The sequence below is a fragment of the Podarcis tiliguerta genome, assembly GCF_965153285.1.
Source record: "Podarcis tiliguerta genome assembly, chromosome: 2".
NCBI classification, from domain to species: Eukaryota; Metazoa; Chordata; class Lepidosauria; order Squamata; family Lacertidae; genus Podarcis; species Podarcis tiliguerta.
Window position 1 is genome coordinate 7,472,108 of NC_139535.1, and position 21,371 is coordinate 7,493,478.

General features: G+C 43.8%; 1 protein-coding gene across 2 annotated transcripts in view; it reads left to right on the plus strand.

The window, feature by feature from the left end:
* The window catches only part of LOC310670294 (uncharacterized protein), a 31,903-nt gene extending 15,757 nt beyond the window's left edge, over window positions 1–16,146 (plus strand). Inside the window, exon 3 of one of the 2 annotated variants that reach the window (XM_083425424.1) lies at window positions 15,456–16,146. The gene's annotated coding sequence lies outside the window, so the exon portion shown is untranslated. Of the gene's footprint in view, window positions 1–6,006; window positions 6,639–15,455 lie in introns of those variants that run through there. The other variant, XM_083425423.1, reaches the window with a different exon arrangement.
* The last annotated feature ends 5,225 nt before the right edge of the window (window positions 16,147–21,371 follow it).

Below are 21,371 nucleotides of genomic sequence, written 5' to 3' on the forward strand. Positions count from 1 at the left end.
ACTTACCTCCTTCTTTCTTAAGGTTTTTTTATATCACATATAATTTTATCGCATTATTTTCTTCCATTTTATATATTATCATTTTCCATATTTGAGCATAGTGTATCCATAAACAAATAAGTCCTCAGGGGTTTATACAATTCTGTTGTCTGTAATTTACCACTACTGTTAGTTATATTAGCTTCCTTATACATTTTGCTGCTTCTTATTTTCATTATCCATCACTTTTCTTAATCTTTCCCGTTATTAGGTTTGTTTCCAATTCTACTAGTTTTACTATTTCATCTTTTCTTTCCTTTGTACAATATAATTTTTTCCAATTCTTTTTTAAATGTTTCCTCACCCTGTTGTTGAATTTTCCCTGTTAGTTTGGCTATTTCTGCATATTCCATTACCTTCTGTCTCCATGCTTCAACTGTTGGTAATTGCTGCTGTTTCCAAACCTACACTAACAGTAACTTCGCCGCTTTTGTTGCATATAAAAACAGTTTCTGGTCATTCTTAACCAGATCTTCTCCTACTATTCCTAACAAGAATGCGTCTGGCTTTTTCAAAAACATATATCTAAAGATCTTCTTTAGCTCATTGTATATATTTTCCCAGTACGTTTTTATCTTATCACATGACCACCGCATGGGAAAGAAATTACCTTCTTTCACCCCACATTTGCAGCAATTCTTTCCTGTTTGTACACCCTTAACAGAGTCACTCTAACACTCCAATTAGAGTGAGGTACCATCTGTACATCATTTTTAACAGATTTTCTTTTAACAAAGTACATGCTGTGAATTTTAGCCCAGTTCCATAGTTTTATACATTTCTCATATTCAATGTTATGGCCAACATCCATTGCCCATTTAATCACAATGCTCTTGATTTCTTTGTCTTTTGTGTACCATTCTAATAAAAACTCACAGACCTTTGACAACATTTTTGTGTTTTGTAATACTGCAGTTTCTAATATTGATTTGGTTTGTTCGAAACCTCTTGCTTTTTTATCTTTTGAGAAAATGTCATTCATTTGATGATACTCCATCCAGCTTGATAATTTATCTTTTAGTTCCTCGTAAGGCCTGATCTTTATTACATTATTTTCTTTTATCAACATGTCTCTGTACATTAGCCATTCTCCTTTCATATTTAATTTTTTCATTGAGAAGGCTTCTCTGGGTAAAAGCCACCATGGTGTTTTCCTTTCAAACCACTCTTTATATCTCTTCCCAACTTCATACAATGATCTTTTTATAATATGATCTAGAAAGTCTCGGTGTACTCCATCCTTGTCATACCAAAGGTACGCGTGCCACCCGTATCTATTTCCAAACCCCTCTAGATCTAATATGTCTGTGTTCTTAAAACTAAGCCATTCTTTTAACCATGTTATAGAAGCGGCTTCATAATATAGTTTAAGATCCGGTAACGAGAAGCCTCCTCTTTCCTTTTTATCCGTCAGAAGTTTAAACTTTATTCTAGGTTTCTTCCCTTGCCATACAAACCTAGAAATCATTTTTTGCCACTCATTGAATTGACCTAATCCGCCAACAATAGGCACAGTTTGGAATAAAAAAAAGCATCTTAGGTAAGACACTCATCTTGACAGCTGCTATCCTTCCCCCGAAGGACACTTTCAATCTGTCCCATATTTCCAAATTTGTCTTTCTTTCTTTCCATGTTGTTTTATAATTGTCCTTGAATAGGTTTGTGTTTTTCAGGGAGAGCCAGACCCCCAAATATTTTCTTTTCTTTACCACTGTTATTTCCGTTTTACTTTGCAGTGATCCGTTTGTTCCATGTTCATGTTTTTCACCATCGTTTTTGTTTTACCCTTATGAATTTTCAATCCTGCCAACATTCCAAATTCTTCAATTACTTTTAATGCTTCCATTGTTAAAGGTTCCTGAACTGTCAAGACTATATGGTCGGCGAAGGCTTTAACCTTATATTCTTTTCCGCCACACTTTATCCCTGTAATTCTTTCTGTTTCATTTTTCACTAAGGGGGAGCTTGTTTAAGGCAGACGTGCAACCCAGAGTCCACAACAGAAAGGAAAAGAGGGACAGGATGTGCATTAGGGCTTCTGCAGGTGGAGGTTGCTACATTTCCTAGAGCAAAGATCAAAAGAGTCTTAGGGGGAAGGAATGCAGCTCAATGGTGCCTGCCTTCAATTGCAGAAGGTGGCAAGTTCAATCCCCAGTATCTCCATGTAGGACTTGGGAGAGGCTTCCTGTATGAAACCCTGGAGAGCTGCTTCCAGTCAGTGTAGACAATACTGAGCTAAGTGGCCAAAGTTACTATTCTCTTGTGTATATGAGGATCATGAAGGAAAACATTCATTTCTGAGCTATTTTCCTAAAACAGTAAGATGGAGAGTGTCTAGTGTGAATATGGGGCACACAATGTATACTTTGAAGGCTGAGCTGAACAGGATACTTCTTGTGTTTCTAATTCTCTGCATCTGCTGTTTCTCAAGATGCCTTATTTCAAAGAATCTTCTTTCTCAAACAGGCAAAGAGAAAGCGGCAGCCAGTAAATGAAGCAGAAGACGCCCGTGCATACGAAGAAGCTTGCAAGGAGCCCAGCTGGACCATAGCCAGGATGATGATGCCCGATACTTGCAAGGAGCCAGACCTGTGCATTGTCTATGGGGAACCCATCAGGCCAAAGCCCATCATCCACAAGAGAACGGGGGGTCAGCAGAAATCCCACCCAGTTGAGGAGGAGGATGTACCCCTTTCTCATGGAGGAAGTTGCAGATCCCCCTGGGATATCCCAGTGCAGACAATTCCTGGTGCTGCTAAGGAGAAGGATGTGTGCATTGTGGGTGAGGAAAACATCTGGCAGAACCCCAACAACTGTATAAGAAAGGCGTGTTTGCAGGAAACGCTCTCAGTGGAGGGTCCCGTTCACAGCAAACTAGACTCCAGAGTCCCCCGTGAACCTCCAGCCCAGACTGTTGGTGATGCTGCTAAAGGACAAGACATCTGCATTGTGTATGACCAAGGTGTCCTACAAAAGCACACAGTCCATATCAGAATTGGGTATCCTGAGGAAACACACCCAGGGGAGGATGTGTTTAAGCCTGTTGATGGTGGAGGAGATTGGAAAGGCCCCAAGGAATCCACCTTCCAGCCCGCTGTTGATGCCACCAAGGAACAAGACTCCTCCTATGAGGAAATGGTTAGTCAGAAGCCCATTTATCAAGGAACAGCCCCCAGTGAAGCCACAGCTCAGAGAGATATGGATGCTGGTAAGTAATGGGACTCCCAGGCAATGCATATTGGGGAGGGAAGCCCCAGGTAGAATTCCTTCTGAGCTCCAGGTCTTATGACAAGCACACAAGGCTAGTTTGATGTCATCCCATGCTACACCAACTTACAGTAGACCCACTAAAAGTAATGGACTGTCATAGAACCCACTCTATGTAGGTTCTGTTTGCTGTTGAAACTGTACTGCTCTTGAGAGAGGTGTGTGTGTGTGCATGTGTGTGTGCGTGCATGCGCCTTGTGCAGAAATTTTTCAATATCGCTTTGTAATTTTTGTTTTTTTTTGTTTGTTCACAACTACAGTGGTGCCTCGCAAGACAAAAAGAATCCGTTCTGTGAGTCTCTTTGTCTAGCGGTTTTTTCGTCTTGCGACGCAAGCCCATTAGCGGATTAGCGGATTAGCGCTATTAGAGGTTTAGCGGCTATTAGCGGCTATTAAAGTCTTAAGGGATTAGCGGATTAGCTGCTAAAAGGCTATTAGCAGCTTAGTGCCTTAGAAAAAGGGGGTGGGAGCGGGGAAAAAACCACAGGAATCGCAAGACATTTTCGTCTTGCGAAGCAAGCCCATAGCAAATTCGTTTTGCGAAGCACCTCCAAAACGGAAAACCCTTTCTTCTAGCGGGTTTTCTATCTTGCGAAGCATTCGTCTTGCGGGGCACCACTGTACTTTCCCTATGCTCGTAGTCTGCTACTATTACTTTATTGTCTGCTCTTGAGCATTAGAAAAGTTTCAATGCATCAAGAATTAGAAATCTTGATCTAACCTCATGAGGGACAAACAATATAGCTATGCTTCCTAAAGCCAATGTAAGCTTCCACCTGCAGACTGAGAAAATATTTGCTCTCGAGAGTAGAATCTCTACAGGTAGAAACTTGCTGGTGAATCTGACGCAACGGAAAACCAGACTCAGGATCTTGAGCAGAGTGGAAAGAAAGGTCACCCATGATGGCAACTTACTGCCTGCTTAGACAGCAATGGCCCAAAAGTGTATCAAAAAGACAAAACATATTACATAGAATGTCTCAGTTTCCATCTCTCTCTCTGACATCCATGTTTTCCTTCTCCCTTATCCAGCAGGTGTTGTGCAGTGGAGACAGAACAAAAGGAAATATTTGAAAAAAGCACAGGATGAGATGGTGGAGCAGAACCTCCTGAGTCACGATGCACCAAGGAGGGAAAAGAGAAGCCACAGAAAACGGAAGACAGCCGAATCCATCATTCCTCAATGTGGCTTCCTCACTGAGCAAGGAGAACAACCAGAAAACAGAGATGCTTTGAGAACATCCACAAAGGAGAAAACAATTCAAACGGCAGAATCTGGAGAAATAAGTAGTGGGAGCAGAAACAATGGAAACAGCCCCACATGCCCTACAGAGGTGAAGCACTATGGAAAGAGCTTCAGGTATCAGAAGCAGTTTGCTGCCCATCAGAAGATTCACACAGGACAGAAATCACATAAATGTGCAGACTGTGGAAAGAGCTTCCGCAAGAAATGGAACCTTACACTACATAAAAGAACCCACACAGGGGAGAAGCCTTTCAAATGTTTGGAGTGCGATAAAAGTTTCACTGTCAACTCAAGCCTTACTAAACATCAAAGAACTCACACAGGGGAGAAGCCTTTCAAATGCTCAGTGTGCAAGAGAAGCTTCACTGACAGCTCAAACCTTACAGTACATAAAAGAACTCACACATGGGAGAAGCCTTACAAATGTTCAAAGTGCGATAAAAGCTTCATGAAAAGCTCAAGCCTTACTAGACATCAAAGAATTCACACAGGGGAAAAACCTTTCAAATGTTCAGAGTGCGAAAAAAGCTTCACTGACAGCTCAAACCTTAAAGAACATCAAATAACTCACACAGGGGAGAAACCTTTCGAATGTTCAGTCTGTAATAAATGTTTTGCTAAGATGTCAAACCTTACTAGACATCAGAGGATTCACAAAAGGGAAAGACCCCATAAATGCTCAGTGTGCGGTAAGTGCTTCAGTCAGAAGTCAAACCTTGCTAAACATTTAAAGCTTCACAGGAGGAAGACATCTTTTAAGTCATCACTGGGTAGAAAAAGCTTTAGTAAGAGCTCAAATCTTCCTAGTCAACAAATGATTCGCATGAAAAACTATAAATGTTCAGCTTGCGGGAAAAGCTATAGTAAGTGGTTATACCTTACCAAACATAAAAGAATAGCACACAAAGCAGGGAAACCTTATAAATGCTCAGGGTGTAGAAAATGTTTCAGCAGCAGGTCAGTCCTTACTAGACATAAGAGAATCATACACAGATGGAACAAAGTCTATGTATGTTCCAAGTGCAGTCAATGTTTCCGTTCAAGGAGACTTTTTATTACTCATCAAAGAACCCACACAGCACAGAAACCTTTTCAATGCTCAGAGTGTAGAAAAGCCTTCAGTCAGGAGGCAAATCTCCTTAGACATCAAAGAAGTCACACAACAGAGAAACCCTACAAATGGCCGGTGTGTACAAAAAGCTTCAGAGAGAGCGCAGGTCTTTCCAGACATACAAGGTCTTGCCATACAGGGGAGAAACTGTACAAGTGTGAACAATGTGGAAAGAGCTTCACCCGTAAATCAGACTTCAAGAGGCATCGAAAGCATCACACAAGGGAGACGCCCAACCAGGGTTCAAATCTTAGTGAGAGTTTAAATGATGAATCAAGACCTCATGAAGGTGAGAACGCACAGCGGATGGAAACCATGTAACTTCTTCAACTAGGCTAAAAAGGTCACATCCACACAATACTTTTAAAGCTTCCCCCCAAGGAATCCCGGGAACTTCAGTTCTTAAGGGAGCTGGCAATTGTACGTCTATGAAGTACAAACTACTGTTTCCAGAATTCTTTTGAGAAACCATAGAAAGGCTATAAATGAGCTTTAAAGGGGTGGTGCGAATGTGACCTCAGCCTCGGTGTCCATCGTTTGGGCGTTGCAGGAGCCACCCAGAGGCCACGTCCCCACCTGAACCTCCCAATACACACACATAATACATGCTTTGGGCAAGTTCTTGAGTCTTTTAAGTGACTAAAACACATTGTCTCAACTGGGTTGTTGTTTATTGTTTGTGTGGATTCCATATGATAATTGAAAAGTTTTTTTACATATAATAAAGTACCTTCTTTTTAATAAGTTATGCTATGAAAATTGCTCTTGGGAGAACCTAGAGAAAACTCAGCTCTTTCCTTGGCCAGAGCAAAATCAACCAGCACCTTTCTCTCTCGACATTGGGAATTTCTCTTGGCACCCCAATAAATGTGAGGGCTCTTCTGTTCATCCGGCTGAATTAACCATGTTGGGGATAATTTAGGCTCTTGAAACCAAAGAGAAGGATTGACCCAAGGAAGGAAGGGAAGTTTCAAAGGCTTCCCCGTTGGAAATGTAAAATTGGCACAGTAGCTGCTGCTGCTTTCTAGATTTGTTTTGAGACTACCGATCCTGAATAATAAAGTTGTGTAAATATTATCCTTTGTGCTCTTCTGTTTTCACTGGCTCCTCACAACAAAAATGCAGCTTTCCAATTTAGATTGCAGTTTCCAGCAAACATTTTAATAACAATTATTATTATTAATAATAATAATAATTAATAATAATAATTAATAATAATAATTTATTATTTATACCCCATCCATATTGCTGGGTTTCCCATGCAGTGAAAGCAATATGATACCGCTTTAAACAGTCAAGGCTTCCCCCAAGGAATTCTAGGAGCTCAAGGTTGTTAAGAGTGCTGAGATGGATTAGAGGAAACCTGCTATTCTCCTCACAGAGCTACAGTTTCCAGCATTACTGGGGGAGAGAAACTGATGATTAAAGCACTTTGCCTAGATGCTCAAAGAACCCTACAAGATTGGTGAATTGCAGAAGACAGGTTGGATTTTATTCAGTAAGACTTGGTCCTCTGTAGATATGAAGACTTTATCAACCATAAATCAGTGGTCGCACCTGTAACTGAAACTGTGACAGACAGAATGCGAAAGCTTCCCCATAGTTCTATTTCCCTTTGAGAAATAGCTTAACCTGTTGAAATTCTGCCTGCTACACAGCTGTTAAAGGCACAAGGATCAGAATAAGTACACTGAAAGGAAGGGAGAAGCAGCTTTTGAGGACTCAGGGGATTCCTATTGCCTGGTATCTAAACCACTCACAAATCACTCTCAGCTCTGCATTCACTCATTGGCTGAAAGGCTGGTGCCTAAAAATAAGGAAGGAAGGAAGTCACCAGGAGAACTTCCCTGGGAAGAGCGTTCCAGGAGTGAGGAGGCACCTCAGGAAAGGCCGGTTCTCAGGTTGCGAGGCTCCCGGCCTCTCGTGTCGGAGGCACATGGAGGAATAGGAGTCTTTTTTTAAGAAAACCACAAAAGTTGATGTTATTATGATGACAATATGTGAAACCAAGCCAAAAGAAGAGAGCTATAAACCAAAGTGCAAGAGGGGGAAAGAGGGCATTTCTGTCTTTTTCTTCTCAGTCTTCTCCGATAAAGAAAACAATGCCCGACCTGAAGAATTTGGAGCAAATGATTCAGCAGAGGAAACACAGCCCAGAATAACTAAGGAGATAGTACAAGAATACTTGGCTAGTTTAGATGTATTCAAGTCTCCAGGGCCAGATGAACTGCATCCAAGAGTATTAAAAGAACTGGCAGAAGTGATCTCAGAACCACTGGCAGTCATCTTTGAGAATTCCTGGAGAACAGGCGAAGTCCTGGCAGACTGGAGGAGGGCAAATGTCGTCCCTATTTTCAAAAAGGGGAAAAGAGAGGACCCAAATAATTATCGCCCAGTCAGTCTGACATCAATACCAGGGAAGATTCTGGAGCAGATCATTAAGCAAACAGTCTGTGAGCACCTAGAAAGGAATGCTGTGATCACCAATAGTCAGCATGGATTTCTGAAAAATAAGTCATGTCAGACTAACCTGATCTCGTTTTTTGACAGAATTACAAGTCTGGTAGATGAAGGGAACGCAGTGGATGTAGCCTACCTTGATTTCAGCAAGGCATTCGACAAGGTGCTCCATGATATTCTTGTAAAGAAGTTGGTAAAATGCGGTCTTGACTATGCTGCCACTCAGTGGCTTTGTAACTGGCTGACTGACCAAACCCAAAGGGTGCTCATCAATGGTTCCTCTTCATCCTGGAGAAGAGTGACTAGTGGGGTGCCACAGGGTTCTGTCTTGGGCCCGGTCTTATTCAACATCTTTATCAACGACTTGGATGATGGACTCAAGGGCATCCTGATCAAATTTGCAGATGACACCAAACTGGGAGGGGTGGCTAACACCCCAGAGGACAGGATCACTTCAAAACGACCTTGACAGATTAGAGAACTGGGTCAAAACAAACAAGATGAACTTTAACAGGGAGAAATGTAAAGTATTGCACCTGGGCAAAAAAAAATGAGAGGCACAAATACAAGATGGGTGACACCTGGCTTGAGAGCAGTACATGTGAAAAGGATCTAGGAGTCTTGGTTGACCACAAACTTGACATGAGCCAACAGTGTGACGCGGCAGCTAAAAAAGCCAATGCAATTCTGGGCTGCATCAATAGGAGTATAGCATCTAGATCAAGGGAAGTAATAGTGCCACTGTATTCTGCTCTGGTCAGACCTCACCTGGAGTACTGTGTCCAGTTCTGGGCACCACAGTTCAAGAAGGACACTGACAAACTGGAACGTGTCCAGAGGAGGGCAACCAAAATGGTCAAAGGCCTGGAAACGATGCCTTATGAGGAACGGCTAAAGGAGCTGGGCATGTTTAGTCTGGAGAAGAGGAGGTTAAGGGGTGATATGATAGCCATGTTCAAATATATAAAAGGATGTCATATAGAGGAGGGAGAAAGGTTGTTTTCTGCTGCTACAGAAGTGGACACGGAGCAATGGATCCAAACTACAAGAAAGAAGATTCCACCTAAACATTAGGAAGAACTTCCTGACAGTAAGAGCTGTTTGACAGTGGAATTTGCTGCCTAGGAGTGTGGTGGGGTCTCCTTCTTTGGAGGTCTTTAAGCAGAGGCTTGACAACCATATGTCAGGAGTGCTCTGATGGTGTTTCCTGCTTGGCAGGGGGTTAGACTCGATGGCCCTTGTGGTCTCTTCCAACTCTATGGTTCTATGATTCTATGATTCTCTCTGGTGATTAATTTCTCTTTTCAGATCACACTACTGCCCTGCCACAGTTTGTTTTTCTGTGAACTCCAATTCCCAGCAGCCTTTGCACTTCCCACATAAACGATCAACACCTGGATCCATTTATCTGAGCAAACACCCAAGTGGGTCAGTGAAGGGGCTTGAGATGAAGAAGGAAAGTCTCTGAATTCACCAATGTCTACAGAACGGGTGAGCTGGAGCCTACCAAGAACTCATGATAAGATATGCTGAGATTGGGTAGAAACCTCTGAACTGGGGGTCCCTATTTTCCCCCTCTTTCTTCTCCTTTGTGGCATTTGAAATGCAGACTTGATCTCACAAGGGGCTGCTGCTCTGGGCCTCAAATGTAGACCTGCCTTATTCCTAAGAGAACCTGGGTGAGTCAAAGGAGGCTGGCATTCCTCTGGAGGAATGAGAAAGTGACAACAAGGGGGTCCCCAGTTTTGTGGGAGGAGGAATATGATCAGCAAGGAAAAATGCAAGAGAGGGAATTCTTCCCGTGGATGGGTAAACAGGGGTGGGGTCGAGAGGGTAGCCTCTTGGCTTTTGCATTAATTAAATATTTCACTAAGTGGCAGTGTCCATGTAGGAGCATGATTGCTTAAGGGAGAGTCCTTGGGGAGCTGCAACTCAGAGTAATATCAGAAGGGAAAAGAGGGACAGGGTGTGTATAAGGGCTTCTGCAAATAGAGGATGCCACATTTCAGGAGCAAAAATACTGCATTTCGTAGAACAAAGATCAACAAAGTCTTAGGGGGAAGAAATGGAGTTCAGTGGGAGAGTACCTACTTTGCCTTGCAGATAGTTGCAGGTTCAATCCCCAGTATCTCCATGTAGGGCTTGGGAGAGGCTTCCTGTATGAAACCCTAGAGAGCAGCTTCCAGTCAGTGTAGACAGTACGGAGCTAAGTGGCCAAAGTTACAATTCTCTTCTCTTCCCTTTTTTCCATCAAATATCTCCAGCCCCTTGCCTGCCCCCCCCCCCTGTAGGAGAGGCCGGTTTTGTTTTTCTTCCTGAGCAACAGCCGTGGCCATTTTTTTCCACCTCAGCCTGAGCCGCTTTCATATCTGATCTTGTTTTGCCAGTTCTAATTGGGGCTTTCCGCCAGAAACCGGGCAGCCATGTATCCAATTAATATTTACAGTTCCTCCTACAATTCCTTTAGATAATTGATTATTTATTGGCGCGGTTCGCCATATCATGATATAGCAAACATAAAGAATGTACAAAAACGGCTGCTGCTCACCTCATAAATCAAAGCACAAACATGAGAGTCCTTTTCAAGTCCACACCTTAGCATCCAGTGATTGGTTAGTTTAGCAGATCTTTTCCATCTCTTTCTTTCCAGAACACGCCTGTTTCTTAGTCGGAATTCAATAATTTTTAAAAACAGGGATCTCCTGGCTGATGCCGACTGGCTCTGGAGAGTTCCCAGTTCGAGCAGGGCACACCCAGCGGCCCTGCCCCACATTCTGAAGTGAGCGGCAGATAACAGACGATCTACGGGTCATGGCCAGTCCCCCCTTACGCTGGGGTGTCTGCAGGGATAATTAGCCCCATATCATCCCTAATAACCTTCACGGTAGGGTCTGATGTGATGGGGAAAGCAGCCATTTCCCATGCCCAGGAAACCAGAAGTCCATGGGTGGAGGGGCTTGTTTAAGGCAGACCTGCAACCCAGAGTCCACAACGGAAAGGAAAAGAGCGACAGGATGTGTATTAGGGCTTCTGCAGGTGGAGGTTGCAACATTTCCTGGAGCAAAGATCAAAAGAGTCTTAGGGGGAAGGAATGCAGCTCAATGGTGCCTGCCTTGCATTGCAGAAGGTGGCAAGTTCAATCCCCAGTATCTCCATGTAGGACTTGGGAGAGGCTTCCTGTATGAAACCCTGGAGAGCTGCTTCCAGTCAGTGTAGACAATACTGAGCTAAGTGGCCAAAGTTACTATTCTCTTGTGTATATGAGGATCATGAAGGAAAACATTTATTTCTGAGCTATTTTCCTAAAAGAGTAAGATGGAGAGTGTCTAGTGTGAATATGGGGCACACAATATATCCTCTGAAGGCTGAGCTGAACAGGATACTTCTTATGTTTCTAATTCTCTGCATCTCCTGTTTCTCAAGATGCCTTATTTCAAGCAATCTACTTTCTCAAACAGGCAAAGGGAAAGCGGCAACCAGTAGATGAAGCAGAAGACGCCCGTGCATACGAAGAAGCTTGCAAGGAGCCCAGTTGGACCACAGCCAGGATGATGATGTTTGATACTTGCAAGAAGCCAGACCTGTGCATTGTCTATGGGGAACCCATCAGGCAAAAGCCCATCATCCATAAGAGAACGGAGGGTCAGAAGAAAGCCCACCCAGTTGAGGAAGAGGATGTATCCCTTTTTCCTGGAAGAAGTTGCAGAGCATCCTGGAAAATCACAGTACAGACAATTCCTGGTGCTGCTAAGGAGCAGGATGTGTCCATTGTGGGTGAGGAAAACATCTGGCAGTACTCCAACACCTGCAAGAGAAATATGTGTTTGCAGAAAATCAGCTCAGGGGAGGGTCCAGTTTACAGCAAAGGAGACTCCAGTGTCCCAAGTAAAACGCCAGCCCGGAATGTTGTTGATGCCACAGCCAGGATGGCGATGCCTGATACTTGCAAGGAGCCAGACCTGTGCATTGTCTATGGGGAACCCATCAGGCCAAAGCCCATCGTCCATAAGAGAACGGGGGGTCAGCAGAAATCCCACCCAGTCGAGGAGGAGGAGGATGTACCCCTTCTTCATGGAGGAAGTTGCAGATCCCCCTGGGAAATCATGGTGCAGACAGTTCCTGGCACTGCTAAGGAGCAGGATGTGTGCATTGTAGGTGAGGAAAACATCTGGCGCAAGCCCAACTTCTGTGAGAAAAAAGCCTGTTTGAAGGAAACTCTCTCAGTGGAGGGTCCCGTTCACAGCAAACTAGACTCCAGTGTCCCCCGTGAACCTCCAGCCCAGACTGTTGTGGATGCTGCTAAAGGACAAGACATGTGCATTGTGTATGACCAAGGTGTCCTACAAAAGCACACAATCCATATAAGAATTGGGTTTCCTGAGGAAACACACCCAGGGGAGGATATAAAGCCTATTGCTGGCGGAGGAGATTGGAAAGGCCCCAAGGAATCCACCTTCCAGCCTGCTGTTGATGCCACCAAGGAACAAGACTCCTCCTATGAGGAAATGGTTAGTCAGAAGCCCATTTATCAAGGAAGAGCCCCCAGTGAAGCCACAGCTCAGAGAGATATGGATGCTGGTAAGTAATGGGACTCCCAGGCAATGCATATTGGGGAGGGAAGCCCCAGGTAGAATTCCTTCTGAGCTCCAGGTCTTATGACAAGCACACAAGGCTAGTTTGATGTCATCCCATGCTACACCAACTTACAGTAGACCCACTAAAAGTAATGGACTGTCATAGAACCCACTCTATGTAGGTTCTGTTTGCTGGGGAAACTGTACTGCTCTTGAGAGAGGTGTGTGTGTGCGTGTGTGTGTGCGTGCATGCGCCTTGTGCAGAAATTTTTCAATATTGCTTTGTAATTTTTGTTTTTTTGTTTGTTCACAACTACAGTGGTGCCTCACAAGACAAAAAGAATCCTTTCTGTGAGTCTCTTCGTCTAGCGGTTTTTTCGTCTTGCGACGCAAGCCCATTAGCGGATTAGCGGATTAGCGCTATTAGCGGTTTAGCGGCTATTCGGCTATTAAAGTCTTAAGGGATTAGCGGATTAGCTGCTAAAAGGCTATTAGCAGCTTAGTGCCTTAGAAAAAGGGGGTGGGAGCGGAAAAAAAACCACAGGAATCGCAAGACATTTTCGTCTTGCGAAGCAAGCCCATAGCAAATTCATTTTGCGAAGCACCTCCAAAACGGAAAACCCTTTCGTCTAGCGGGTTTTCCATCTTGTGAGGCATTCGTCTTGCGGGGCACCACTGTACTTTCCCTATGCTCGTAGTCTGCTACTATTACTTTATTGTCTGCTCTTGAGCATTAGAAAAGTTTCAATGCATCAAGAATTAGAAATCTTGATCTAACCTCCTGAGGGACAAACAATATAGCTATGCTTCCTAAAGCCAATGTAAGCTTCCACCTGCAGACTGAGAAAATATTTGCTCTCGAGAGTAGAATCTCTACAGGTAGAAACTTGCTGGTGAATCTGACGCAACGGCAAAACCAGACTCAGGATCTTGAGCAGAGTGGAAAGAAAGGTCACCCATGATGGCAACTTACTGCCCGCTTAGACAGCAATGGCCCAAAAGTGTATCAAAAAGACAAAACATATTACATAGAATGTCTCAGTTTCCATCTCTCTCTCTGACATCCATGTTTTCCTTCTCCCTTATCCAGCAGGTGTTGTGCAGTGGAGACAGAACAAAAGGAAATATTTGAAAAAAGCACAGGATGAGATGGTGGAGCAGAACCTCCTGAGTCACGATGCACCAAGGAGGGAAAAGAGAAGCCACAGAAAACGGAAGACAGCCGAATCCATCATTCCTCAATGTGGCTTCCCCACTGAGCAAGGAGAACAACCAGAAAACAGAGATGCTTTGAGAACATCCACAAAGGAGAAAACAATTCAAACGGCAGAATCTGGAGAAATAAGCAGTGGGAGCAGAAACAGTGGAAACAGCCCCACATGCCCTACAGAGGTGAAGCACTATGGAAAGAGCTTCAGGTATCAGAAGCAGTTTGCTGCCCATCAGAAGATTCACACAGGACAGAAATCACATAAATGTGCAGACTGTGGAAAGAGCTTCCGCAAGAAATGGAACCTTACACTACATAAAAGAACCCACACAGGGGAGAAGCCTTTCAAATGTTTGGAGTGCGATAAAAGTTTCACTGTCAACTCAAGCCTTACTAAACATCAAAGAACTCACACAGGGGAGAAGCCTTTCAAATGCTCAGTGTGCAAGAGAAGCTTCACTGACAGCTCAAACCTTACAGTACATAAAAGAACTCACACATGGGAGAAGCCTTACAAATGTTCGGAGTGCGATAAAAGCTTCATGAAAAGCTCAAGCCTTACTAGACATCAAAGAATTCACACAGGGGAAAAACCTTTCAAATGTTCAGAGTGCCAAAAAAGCTTCACTGACAGCTCAAACCTTAAAGAACATCAAAGAACTCACACAGGGGAGAAACCTTTCAAATGTTCAGTCTGTAATAAATGTTTTGCTAAGATGTCAAACCTTACTAGACATCAGAGGATTCACAAAAGGGAAAGACCCCATAAATGCTCAGTGTGTGGTAAGTGCTTCAGTCAGAAGTCAAACCTTGCTAAACATTTAAAGCTTCACAGGAGGAAGACATCTTTTAAGTCATCACTGGGTAGAAAAAGCTTTAGTAAGAGCTCAAATCTTCCTAGTCAACAAATGATTCGCATGAAAAACTATAAATGTTCAGCTTGCGGGAAAAGCTATACTAAGTGGTTATACCTTACCAAACATAAAAGAATAGCACACAAAGCAGAGAAACCTTATAAATGCTCAGGGTGTAGAAAATGTTTCAGCAACACGTCAGTCCTTACTAGACATAAGAGAATCATACACAGATGGAACAAAGTCTATGTATGTTCCAAGTGCAGTCAATGTTTCCGTTCAAGGAGACTTTTTATTACTCATCAAAGAACCCACACAGCACAGAAACCTTTTCAATGCTCAGAGTGTAGAAAAGCCTTCAGTCAGGAGGCAAATCTCCTTAGACATCAAAGAACTCACACAACAGAGAAACCCTACAAATGCCCGGTGTGTACAAAAAGCTTCAGAGAGAGCGCAGGTCTTTCCAGACATACAAGGTCTTGCCATACAGGGGAGAAACTGTACAAGTGTGAACAATGTGGAAAGAGCTTCACCCGTAAATCAGACTTCAAGAGGCATCGAAAGCATCACACAAGGGAGATGCCCAACCAGGGTTCAAATCTTAGTGAGAGTTTAAATGATGAATCAAGACCTCATGAAGGTGAGAACGCACAGCGGATGGAAACCATGTAACTTCTTCAACTAGGCTAAAAAGGTCACATCCACACAATACTTTTAAAGCTTCCCCCCAAGGAATCCTGGGAACTTCAGTTCTTAAGGGAGCTGGGAACTGTAAGTCTATGAAGTACCAACTACTGTTTCCAGAATTCTTTTGAGAAACCATAGAAAGGCTATAAATGAGCTTTAAAGGGGTGGTGCGAATGTGACCGCAGCCTCGGTGTCCATCGTTTGGGCGTTGCAGGAGCCACCAGAGGCCACGTCCCCACCTGAACCTCCCAATACACACACATAATACATGCTTTGGGCAAGTTCTTGAGTCTTTTAAGTGACTAAAACACATTGCCTCAACGGGGTTGTTGTTTATTGTTTGTGTGGATTACATGTGATAGTTGAAAAGTTTTTTTACATATAATAAAGTACCTTCTTTTTAATAAGTTATGCTATGAAAATTGCTCTTGGGAGAACCTAGAGAAAACTCAGCTCTTTCCTTGGCCAGAGCAAAGTCAACCAGCACCTTTCTCTCTCGACATTGGGAATTTCTCTTGGCACCCCAATAAATGTGAGGGCTCTTCTGTTCATCCGGCTGAATTAACCATGTTGGGGATAATTTAGGCTCTTGAAACCAAAGAGAAGGATTGACCCAAGGAAGGAAGGGAAGTTTCAGAGGCTTCCCCGTTGGAAATGTAAAATTGGCACAGTAGCTGCTGCTGCTTTCTAGATTTGTTTTGAGACTACCGATCCTGAATAATAAAGTTGTGTAAATATTATCCTTTGTGCTCTTCTGTTTTCACTGGCTCCTCACAACAAAAATGCAGCTTTCCAATTTAGATTGCAGTTTCCAGCACACAGCACACATTTTAATAATAATAATAATAATAATAATAATAATAAAATAAATAAATAAATAATAATAATAATAATAATAATAATAATTTATTATTTATACCCCGTCTATATTGCTGGGTTTCCCATGCAGTGAAAGCAATATGATACCGCTTTAAACAGTCAAGGCTTCCCCCAAGGAATTCTAGGAGCTAAAGGTTGTTAAGAGTGCTGAGATGGATTACAGGAGACCTGCTATTCTCCTCACAGAGCTACAGTTTCCAGCATTACTGGGGGAGAGAAACTGATGATTAAAGCACTTTGCCTAGATGCTCAAAGAACCCTACAAGATTGGTGAATTGCAGAAGACAGGTTGGATTTTATTCAGTAAGACTTGGTCCTCTGTATACATGAAGACTTTATCAACCATAAATCATTGGCCGCACCTGTAACTGAAATTGTGACAGACAGAATGCGAAAGCTTCCCCATAGTTCTATTTCCCTTTGAGAAATAGCTTAACCTGTTGAAATTCTGCCTGCTACACAGTTGTTAAAGGCACAGGAATCAGAATAAGTACATTCAAAGGAAGGGAGAAGCAGCTTTTGAGGACTCAGGGGATTCCTATTGCCTGGTATCTAAACCACTCACAAATCACTCTCAGCTCTGAATTCACTCATTGCCTGAAAGGCTGGTGCCTAAAAATAAGGAAGGAAGGAAGGCACCAGGAGAACTTCCCTGGGAAGAGCGTTCCAGGAGAGAGGAGGCACCTCAGGAAAGGCCGGTTCTCAGGTTGCGAGGCTCCCAGCCTCTCGTGTTGGAGGCACATGGAGGAATAGGAGTCTTTTTTTAAGAAAACCACAAAAGTTGATGTTATTATGATGACAATATGTGAAACCAAGCCAAAAGAAGAGAGCTATAAACCAAAGTGCAAGAGGGGAAAAGAGGGCATTTCTGTCTTTTTCTTCTCAGTCTTCTCCGATAAAGAAAACAATGCCCGACCTGAAGAATTTGGAGCAAATGATTCAGCAGAAGGAAACACAGCCCAGAATAACTAAGGAGATAGTACAAGAATACTTGGCTAGTTTAGATGTATTCAAGTCTCCAGGGCCAGATGAACTGCATCCAAGAGTATTAAAAGAACTGGCAGAAGTGATCTCAGAACCACTGGCAGTCATCTTTGAGAATTCCTGGAGAACAGGCGAAGTCCCGGCAGACTGGAGGAGGGCAAATGTTGTCCCTATTTTCAAAAAGGGGAAAAGAGAGGACCCAAATAATTATCGCCCAGTCAGTCTGACATCAATACCAGGGAAGATTCTGGAGCAGATCATTATGCAAACAGTCTGTGAGCACCTAGAAAGGAATGCTGTGATCACCAATAGTCAGCATGGATTTCTGAAAAATAAGTCATGTCAGACTAACCTGATCTCGTTTTTTGACAGAATTACAAGTCTGGTAGATGAAGGGAACGCAGTGGATGTAGCCTACCTTGATTTCAGCAAGGCATTCGACAAGGTGCTCCATGATATTCTTGTAAAGAAGTTGGTAAAATGCGGTCTTGACTATGCTGCCACTCAGTGGATTTGTAACTGGCTGACTGACCAAACCCAAAGGGTGCTCATCAATGGTTCCTCTTCATCCTGGAGAAGAGTGACTAGCGGGGTGCCACAGGGTTCTGTCTTGGGCCCGGTCTTATTCAACATCTTTATCAACGACTTGGATGATGGACTCAAGGGCATCCTGATCAAATTTGCAGATGACACCAAACTGGGAGGTGTGGCTAACACCCCAGAGGACAGGATCACTTCAAAACGACCTTGACAGATTAGAGAACTGGGCCAAAACAAACAAGATGAACTTTAACAGGGAGAAATGTAAAGTATTGCACTTGGGCAAAAAAAATGAGAGGCACAAATACAAGATGGGTGACACCTGGCTTGAGAGCAGTACATGTGAAAGGATCTAGGAGTCTTGGTTGACCACAAACTTGACATGAGCCACCAGTGTGACGCGGCAGCTAAAAAAGCCAATGCAATTCTGGGCTGCATCAATAGGAGTATAGCATCTAGATCAAGGGAAGTAATAGTGCCACTGTATTCTGCTCTGGTCAGACCTCACCTGGAGTACTGTGTCCAGTTCTGGGCACCACAGTTCAAGAAGGACACTGACAAACTGGAATGTGTCCACAGGAGGGCAACCAAAATGGTCAAAGTCCTGGAAACGATGCCTTATGAGGAACGGCTAAAGGAGCTGGGCATGTTTAGCCTGGAGAAGAGGAGGTTAAGGGGTGATATGATAGCCATGTTCAAATATATAAAAGGATGTCATATAGAGGAGGGAGAAAGGTTGTTTTCTGCTGCTCCAGAGAAGCGGACACTGAGCAATGGATCCAAACTACAAGAAAGAAGATTCCACCTAAACATTAGGAAGAACTTCCTGACAGTAAGAGCTGTTCGACAGTGGAATTTGCTGCCTAGGAGTGTGGTGGAGTCTCCTTGTTTGGAGGTCTTTAAGCAGAGGCTTGACAACCATATGTCAGGAGTGCTCTGATGGTGTTTCCTGCTTGGCAGGGGGTTGGACTCGATGGCCCTTGTGGTCTATTCCAATTCTATGGTTCTATGATTCTATGATTCTCTCTGGTGATTAATTTCTCTTTTCAGATCACACTACTGCCCTGCCACAGTTTGTTTTTCTGTGAACTCCAATTCCCAGCAGCCTTTGCACTTCCCACATAAACGATCAACACCTGGATCCATTTATCTGAGCAAACACCCTAGTGGGTCAGTGAAGGGGCTTGAGATGAAGAAGGAAAGTCTCTGAATTCACCAATGTCTACAGAACAGGTGAGCTGGAGCCTACCAAGAACTCATGATAAGATATGCTGAGATTGGGTAGAAACCTCTGAACTGGGGGTCCCTATTTTTCCCCTATTTCATCTCCTTTGTGGCATTTGAAATGCAGACTTGATCTCACAAGGGGCTGCTGCTCTGGGCCTCAAATGTAGACCTGCCTTAGTCCTAAGATGACCTGGGTGAGTCAAAGGAGGCTGGCATTCCTCTGGAGGAATGAGAAAGTGACAACAAGGGGGTCCCCAGTTTTGTGGGGGGAGGAATATGGTCAGCAAGGGAAAATGCAAGAGAGGGAATTCTTCCCGTGGATGGGTAAACAGGGGTGGGGTCTTGGCTTTTGCATTAATTAACTATTTCACTAAGGGGCAGTGTCCATGTAGGAGCATGATTGCTTAAGGGAGAGTCCTTGGGGAGCTGCAACTCAGAGTAATATCAGAAGGGAAAAGAGGGACAGGGTGTGTATAAGGGCTTCTGCAGATAGAGGATGCCACATTTCAGGAGCAAAAATGTTGCATTTCGTAGAACAAAGATCAACAAGGTCTTAGAGTGAAAGAATGCAGTTCAGTGGGAGAGTACCTGCTTTTCCTTGCAGATGATTGCAGGTTCAATCCCCAGTATCTCCATGTAGGGCTTGGGAGAGGCTTCCTGTATGAAACCCTGGAGAGCAGCTTCCAGTCAGTGTAGACTGTACGGAGCTAAGTGGCCAAAGTTACAATTCTCTTCTCTTCCCTTTTTTCCATCAAATATCACCAGCCCCTTGCCCACCGCCCCCCCACCGCCCCCGGTAGGGGAGGCCGGTTTTTTTCTTCTTCTTCCTGTGCAACAGCCGTCTCCATTTTTTTACTCCTCAGCTTGAGCCACTTTCATATCTGATCTTGTTTTGCCAGTTCTAATTGGGACTCTCTCCCGGGGACTGGGCAGCCATGTATCCAACTAATTTTTACACGTCCTCCTGCAATTCCTTTAGATATTTGATTATTTATTGGCGCGGTTCGCCATATCATGAAATAGCAAATATAAAGAATGTACAAAAACGGCTGCCGCTCACCTCATAAATCAAAGCACAAAGATGAGAGGCCTTTTCAAGTCCAAACCTTGGCATCCAGTGATTGGTTGGTTTAGCAGATCTTTTCCATCTCTTTCTTTCCAGAACACGCCTGTTTCTTAGTCCGAATTAAATAATTTTTAAAAACAGGGATCTCCTGGCTCATGGCGGCTGGCTCTGGAGAGTTCCCAGTTCACAAAGGGCACACCCACCGGCCCTGCCCCACATTCTGAAGTGAGCGGCAGATAACAGACGATCTGCGGGTCATGGCCAGTCCCCCCTTACGCTGGGGTGTCAGCAGAGATAATTAGCCCTATATCATTCCCTAATTAAGGCAGACCTGCAACCCAGAGTCCACAACGGAAAGGAAAAGAGCGACAGGATGTGTATTAGGGCTTCTGCAGGTGGAGGTTGCAACATTTCTTGAAGCAAAGAGCAGAAGAGTCTTAGGGGGAAGGAATGCAGCTCAATGGTGCCTGCCTTCAATTGCAGAAGGTGGCAAGTTCAATCCCCAGTATCTCCATGTAGGGCTTGGGGGAGGCTTCCTGTATGAAACCCTGGAGAGCTCCTGCCAGTCAGTGTAGACAGTCTGGAGCTAAGTGGCCAAAGTGACTATTCCCTTCTGTATATGAGGGTCATGAAGGAAAAGAATCATTTGTGAGCTATTTTCCCAAAACAGTAAGATGGAGAGTGTCTAGTGTGCATATGGGGCACACAATATATACTTTAAAGTCTGAGCTGAACAGGATACTTCTTATGTTTCTAATTCTCTGCATCTCCTGTTTCTCAAGATGCCTTATTTCAAACGATCTACTTTCTCAAACAGGCAAAGGGAAAGCGGCAACCAGTAGATGAAACAGAAGACGCCCGTGCGTACGAAGAAGGTTGCAAGGACCCCAGTTGGACCACAGCCAGGATGATGATGTTTGATACTTGCAAGAAGCCAGACCTGTGCATTGTCTATGGGGAACCCATCAGGCAAAAGCCCATCATCCACAAGAGAACAGAGGGTCAGAAGAAAGCCCACCCAGTTGAGGAGGAGGATGTATCCCTTTTTCCTGGAGGAAGTTGCAGGGCCTCTTGGGAAATCACGGTACAGACAATTCCTGGTGCTGCTAAGGAGCAGGATGTGTGCATTGTAGGTGAGGAAAACATCTGGCACTACCCCAACACCTGCGAGAGAAAGGTGTGTTTGCAGGAAACCCACTCAGTAGAGGGTCCAGTTGATAGCAAAGG